Raw genomic sequence first — 7,511 nt, 5'->3', positions numbered from 1 at the left:
GGAATCAATGAAGAACTTCTCTTTACTGGTTTTCACCATACATAAGTTAATAAACAATATACTGCATATTATTTATATATTTAAATATATATATATATATATATATATATATATATTTTTTTTTTTTTTTTTTTAATTCACAATTAAGATTCTAATCTCTTTTTTATTAAGTATACACATTATTTTTGATTACCTTATGGTATCTTACACGTATTGACTCATTAGTTTATATTGGGACATTGAATTAAAGATATACATAAAAAAATTAAAGGGTGTGTTTTATTCAGTAGGTTTTTGTGGGGTTTAGATAGTATTCACCTTTGCTTTCATTATATATTTTTCTTTTTCTTTAGTTTTTGAAGTTATAAGTAACCAAATGAACTGCTGCAACCAATCCTCCTATCCCCCTCTGGTATATCAATATCAAGGCTATGAAATAGAAGAGAAGTGAAAACTTTAGATGACCCTACTCTACATGTCAATTACCGAGTTAATTATTCTTGTGTTGTACAATGGTTCTTGTTTTTAGGTCATATTTACACATATATAATTTAATTATTTTGTTATTTCCTTTAAAATTTATATTGCTTTAATTATTGCACTGAATGTGGCGGTGTTCTTGACATTTATGGGGCTATTGGACAAAAATGTATATTAGGTTTTGATACACTCTATTGCGGGGTATTTATTTATATAGATATGTGAATGTGTGGTAAGCTTATATTGTACACTACTACATGATTGTCCTTTGATTTTAGGGTTATTTTTATGGGAATGTGGTTTGTTAGATGGGATATATAATAATTTTTTATTGAAGAGTGCTGTATTCACCATTGCTATATGAATTTATAATTTTATATTTATATATTTCCCCTTTTTCTTTCCCCTATTACAGGTTGCGGGGTCCATTGTGGAGATGCCTCATGCTCTATGTAGGCACCTTTGCTGTGTGCCTGCATGGAGTTGTGATTGCCTCTCCACTTTGAACCTGTATGACAGGGTTAATTTGTGATTAAGAGGTATGTGTTGTTTTTTTTTTTACATATACACTCTTTATGCCTGTGTGACACGACTATTAGTCCCCTCCTTTTCTGTATATGCACCAGTCTTCGGCACTTGTGAAGTTTTTTTTTTTTTTTACTTTTAGACATATTTTTCAATCCCATGTGTACAGTAGGCAAGCCATAACTATCTAACTGTCTATTTGATGGGCTCACCTATCCCTTAACCTACTGTGTATGCGCCGTTTCCGGCATAAGAGCGGTTTTAACATCCTTTTGCTTATGCTTTGGACGTTCAGTTGTATTTCTGGGCATGCGCTAATTTTGTGTGCATCCACGTTTTTTTCTCCAACCTCCATTTTTTTCTGCACGTGCACCGTTTGTTTGGCGCAGGCACATTCTTTGACTTTTTCCCTTGGGCATGCGCTGAGTGCAGACACGCACTGTTCCTTGTGAGTGTGGCGCAGAGGAGCTTTGACTCTGCGAAGGCTCAGTTCTGGGATTTTTCCTGGTGCTTGCGCAGTTGAGTCGACTGCTCCTCGGTGTCTCAAATTGGCATTGGGTGTGTGCACCGGCTGGCACACACGCCATTTTCCTGCACAACGTGCAGGTGTATATTATGATCCACCTTTATCCTTGGGGCTTACATCTATTTTGTAGCACTGCAGAGATGCAGTAGCTTGTCTGGGACACTGTCACATGTGCTGCCTAATTCAAGTGGTAATTATGGTAATTATTGCATTCAATCCAGCTGACAATATGTATTTATAAAATACACCATATCAGTTCATTTTATACCCCTGAGGAAGCTAGGTTTTTTCCTGGCGATATGCGTGGGGCTGGTTTTGTTTTTTAATTGTGCGCCCCTCTGTCTGGTTTGTATCTATTGTTTTATTCTTATGATGTTTTAAGTATGTGCCTTTTTGCATTGTATGTCACATTTATTCATGATCTTATCCTATGTTAGGAATTACCACATATTGAAGTGGGATCCTTATTAGGTCCATTCATGTGTCCAGCAGGTCTGATCTAGTTTGGGGCTCTTGTATGGATCACCATTTGAATTTTTGTATACAACGTTTTTAACTTGTTTGTCTTCTCCTTTTTGGTGTCAATAAAAATGTTGTTACTGTTTTGGAGGTGCATGTCACAAATGTTTTTGCCCTACTTTCTCTGGCAGTTTTAGGGGGCAGCTATAGGGGCATTATACTGTGTGGGGGTGTGGCGGAACGGAAGTGGTATTCTGGGACCAAGTGACAGATCATGTCAGTCTTTCCCACCGTCATTAAGGAACATAATCCACTTAGTTGGCTGCACCGGACTGCAGGAGACAATGGTTGGTTGTTGCAATGGAGTTTGGCTCTGCAGTCCTAAAATTTTGTTGTTTCCCACAAGAAGGGCCGACACCACAGAAACGCTAACGGTCTCTCCCGGCAACAGGATGGGCTTAGAACCTCATTAACGGGCCCCCAGGTCACAGTCGACCTGTCTGAGGGCCAATCAGACTCCCTGTGGATTTAAGAAGGGGAAGGTATGTGGCGGAACGGGAGTGGTGTTCTGGCACCAAGTGTCAGATCATGTCAGTCTTTTCCACCCGTACCGCCTTTAGACAGTTGTTCTTAAATGAAGCCCGGTGATCGGCCCCTGTATCATTCCTTTATTCCCCTCTATTTCCCCTCCTGGACTATCCCATTATTCCCCTCTATCTCCCCTCATAGACTTTCCTTTTTGGACTGTTCCGTGCACAGGAGGTATGGCTTTTGTTGCATTACAGTTGGTAGGAAAAAGCAGTTAAAGGATTGAGTCAGCTATTTTTTCAGACGGGGTATCCTGGGTCCAAAGTAAAGAAAGCAAAGTATTTATCATCAATCAATAGACTTTAGAGCACATATCACCACATTTGGTGGCAGCGGTGGAATGTGAATCCAACCCGTACAACGTGGAAGCGGCAGGGGACAGGTACTTTCGGTACCAGCCAGCTCTTCGCGGCCAGATAGTAATAAACAAAACAAAAAAAAAAGCAGAGGGAATGCACACGGAATACAACTCCCGCTTTGACCCCAGACATGTCTTCTGACAGCCAAGATATTCCAGTGAACCCCAGCAGCAGCCCCTACCTCAAAAACACAAAGAGGACATTGCAGGAGCTTTGCCAAGTTCGAGGGATCCAGTTTGAGTCGACTGAGGTAAAGGCTGTGCTGGCAAGCAAGCTCATTGTGTGGTACAGAGCACACCACAAGTTGAGTGATGAAGAGGACGATGAGGAAAAGGGGAATGGCCCCAGCGACTGATCTGATGGTCGGGGTCCCTACACAGCACCCCCTCCTCAGCCACCGCCACTCTCATAGGTGAGATGCTAGCCGCCCTGGGCCCTGTTTGCACCGAGCACGAGAGAGCATGCATAATGGAGTCGGTGCTCTGGATCCCAGGTGTCAATCCCCATCCCAACAAGTGCACCAGCGCCCCAGGCACCCAGTGGCTACGGAGGGCCATGCCTGCTGTTCAGGGACGTGCCCGCCTTTACCGAGGTCACCACGGACATTGACATGCACCTCCATGTATTTGAATCTATCATGGAGGTGCATACCATTCCGACCTCAGAATGGGCAAGGTATGCAGGCCCCAGCCTAACGGGTAAAGCCTTGGAAGTTTATTAGGCGCTAAGTGTGGAGGACTGCCGTGATTATTCCTGCCTGAAGGAGGCCCTGCTTCAGCACATCACCATCACCCCAGAGACCTACCAAGTCAAATTCTGGACCATGGGGTACCCAGCCCACAGTACCCATACAGAGTTTGCCACCCAGCTCCAGCAGAGCTGCACCAAGTGGCTGAGGGGAAAGCAGGCAAACAGCACGGAGCTATTGAGAGTCTCTTCATCCTGGAGCAGCTCCTCCTGAAGATGGACCCCGAGATTCGTGAGTGGGTCACTAACCAATGCCCAGGCACACCGAGGCAAGGAGCTACCCTGGCAGATGAGTTCGTGGCCAACCGGCCCAGAGGTACCAACCGACCTGACCTTCGAGCCGTCCTCCGCCCCATACCGTAACTACCCGCAGGACCGAGCTCCGCTCCCAGTGCCACGCCAGACCCCACACCTTGTTGCTCACCTCCAAGAGACAGATGACCACCTTTGTGAGTACTATTACCTTTTAGATGCACCTGAGGTGGAGGAAGTAGCCTCCATGTTGCGGGCCATGTGGATAACGATACCCCGGCCAACATGCTAAGCTATTTCCAGCCGATTGTGGTGGGTCATCAGGATGTCCAGGGGCTCAGGGATTCGGGTGCCTCCCTCACCCTTGTGTGCCCTGATTTAGTTCCAGAATCCCAGATCCTGAGAGATCGACGTGTCAATGGTCAGGGAATGGTCATCGTTGGCCTGATGGAAGGCCTAACCATTGCATTCCTCTTGGGGAACAATTTGGGGAACGGCCTCTCCAGCCAGTTCGTGGCCGCAGTTACCTGCAGCCAAGCCCGGAAGATACAGCCGGATCAGTCACTGCCACCTTCCTCCCCAGAGGTCACCCAAGCTCCGGTCTCAGTCCCATCAATCCCGCTCCCAGAACCGCCGGTGGTAAGTGAACCAACCTCTGACATTGCCAACCCGACAGATGAGACTGACTGCCAGGAAGACTTGGGGGAGGTGGATAGAGCAGAGTTCTGGACTGCCCAAGTGACTGACCCCTCCTTAGCTCCAGCCCGTAGCACTTCAGATCAAGCCCCTGTAGAAAGCGCACAAGAGCAGTGCAAATGGGAGAATGGATTGCTATATCGTATAAAATCCATGACCTCACCCGAGGCCCCATGGACCGCCACTAAGCAGCTGATGGTATCCTTGCGCTACAGTTCCTACTTACTTTCCCTGGCCCATGATATCTCCGCAGCAGGCCACGCCGGCAACCGGAACACCGGAACCTGGCTCCAGCAAAACTTCTTTTGGCCAGGGATGACACAGGTCGTACGGTGGTACAGAGCCTAGCTCGCTACCCTGACGCTGTGGCTCTCTCATGCCTGAATGCGGAGCACATTGCCTAAGGCCTGATGGATATATTCAGTAGGGTAGGGTTCCTGCAGGAGGTGCTAACCGACCAAGGCTCCGCATTCAAAGGGAAACTGATGCAGTCCCTCTGGAATCGGTTTGGGGTACGTCCACTAAGGACTACCGCCTATCACCCCCAAAACGAACGGACTGTGCAAAGGTTCAATGGGACCCTTGCAACTGCTGCTTGGGTATATCCATGCGGAGGGGAAGGACTGGGAAAGCTCTCTTCAGCAGCTTCTGTTCTATTAAAGAGAGGTACCGCAGGAGTCCACCGGGTTCTCCCTGTTCGAGTTGATATACGCGAGGAAGGTCCAAGGGCCCTTTGACTTAGTCCGGGAAGGTTGGGTGGAATCTTTCTCAAGACCCGGTAGTAGAATATGTGCACAACCTGCGTAAACGCCTGGCCAAATTGCTGGATTTGGCCCATGTGAATTTACAAGTTGCTCAGGGACACCAGAGACGAGGTTGCGACGAGCAAGCCAGGCCCCGCGAGTTAGAGGTGGGAGCGAAAGAGTTAGTTGTGGTGCCCGGGAAGCATGAAAAGCTGCAGGCCAACTGGGCAGGACCCTTCACAGTAGTTGGACGGCATGGGCAAACTAACTACTCAGTAGCCCTAGACAAAGAAAGGACCAGTATACGCCTGTATCATATTAACAGATTAAAACACCACGTGGAGCGTGAAATCACTGCCATGGCCGTCTGTTGTCCGCCCATGGATGACCCCAATGCCGATCATATACCTGACTTGCTAGCCGAAGTCCGACAAGGTGAGGGAATAGCGGAAGTACAGCTAGGGTCCCAATTGTCCCCCGCTCAGAGCAGACAGATGTGGGAGGTGTTGGATGCGCAGTAACCCCTGTTCGCCACGTGTCCAGGCCGTACCTCCTTGGTCTCCCATCATGTTGACACTGGTGGAGCCCGACGTATGAGACAGCCAGCATATCGCGTGGCTCCTGCAGTGTTAGACATGATGTGAAAGGAGGTGGATGAGATGCTGGAGATGGGGATCATTGTACCATCTCGCAGCCCTTGGGCGGCTGGCATCATTCTGGTCTCCAAGAAGGATAAAACCCACGAGGTTCTGTGTCGACTATCGGAGGCTGACCGACGAGGTGCTTGATAGGCTGGGGGGGGGGATGTGTTTACTCTGCACCTTAGCAAGGGCTACTGCAGATTCCGCTGACCAGAGAGGCCCAAGAGCGCTCCATCTTTATCACCCCATTTGGCCTGTTCGAATTTACGGGCATGCCATTTGGGATGAGGAATGCGCCCGCGACCTTCCAGAGAGTGGTCGACCGGATTCTCGTGGGTTGTCAAGGCTATGCCCAGGTGTACCTGGATGACATTGCCATCTACAGTGAGACCTGGGAGGAACTCTTGGCTCATTTGGTGCAAATTTTAGAGCGTATCAGTCTCGCAGGCCTGACCATTCACCCTGATAAATGCCAAATGGGAATGGCTAGGTTTCCTATTTAGGTCACCAGATAGGAAGTGGGCGCATCTGCCCCGAGCCAGCCAAAGTAGAAGCCATTCTCCAGTTGCCCCGGCCAGCTAATCAGAAACAGGTCAGGACTTTGCTAGGGACCACAGGGTATTATCGAAAGTTCATACCTCACTACAGCTTCCTGGCCAAACCCCTGGCAGACCTCGCAGCCAAAAGTTTCAACAAGAATATGCCCTGGACCCCTGAATGTGACCAGGCCATTGAGAGTCTTAAGGCCGCCCTGGCATCATCCACTGTATTAGCTGCCCTTGACTTCGATCGGTGGTTCCTAGTACAAACAGATGCCTCCGTTGTCGCTGGGAGAAGTACTAAGCCAGGTTGACCAAGTTGGTCAGGAGCACCCTATTGCCTACCTCTCCCACAAGATTGTGTGGGCCCTCAAAAAACTGCAGCCCTTCATTTATGGTTAGCCCTTAGTTGGCTGCACCGGACTGCAGGAGACAATGGTCAGTTGTTGCGATGGAGTTTGGCTCTGCAATCCTATAATTTTGTTCTTTTCCACAAGAAGGGCCGAGACCACGTAAACGCTGATGTACTCTCCCGGCAACAGGACACTGGTGGGCGTAGAACCTCATTATCGGGCCCGCAGGTCACCGTCGACTCGCCAGATGGCCAATCGGACTCCCTGTGGATTTAAGAAGGGGGTGGTATGTGGCGGAACGTGAGTGGTGTTCTGGTGATCATGTCAGTCTTTTCCACCCGTACCGCCTTTAGGCAGTTGTTTTTAAATGAAGCCCGGCGATTGGCCCCTGTATCATACCTTTATTTCCCTCTATTTCCCCTCCTGGACTCTCCCATTATTCCCTTCTATCTCCCCTCATAGAATTTCCCTTTTGGACTGTTCCATGCACAGGAGGCGTGGCTGTTGTTGCATGACAGTTGGTAGGAAAAAGCAGTTGAAGAATTGAGTCGGCCATCTTTTCAGACGGGGTATCCTGGGTCCAAAGTAAAGAAAGCAAAGTAT

This window comes from Rhinoderma darwinii, chromosome 1, assembly GCF_050947455.1.
Source record: "Rhinoderma darwinii isolate aRhiDar2 chromosome 1, aRhiDar2.hap1, whole genome shotgun sequence".
In the NCBI taxonomy this organism is placed as follows: domain Eukaryota; kingdom Metazoa; phylum Chordata; class Amphibia; order Anura; family Rhinodermatidae; genus Rhinoderma; species Rhinoderma darwinii.
Note: the sequence above shows the minus strand (reverse complement) of the source record.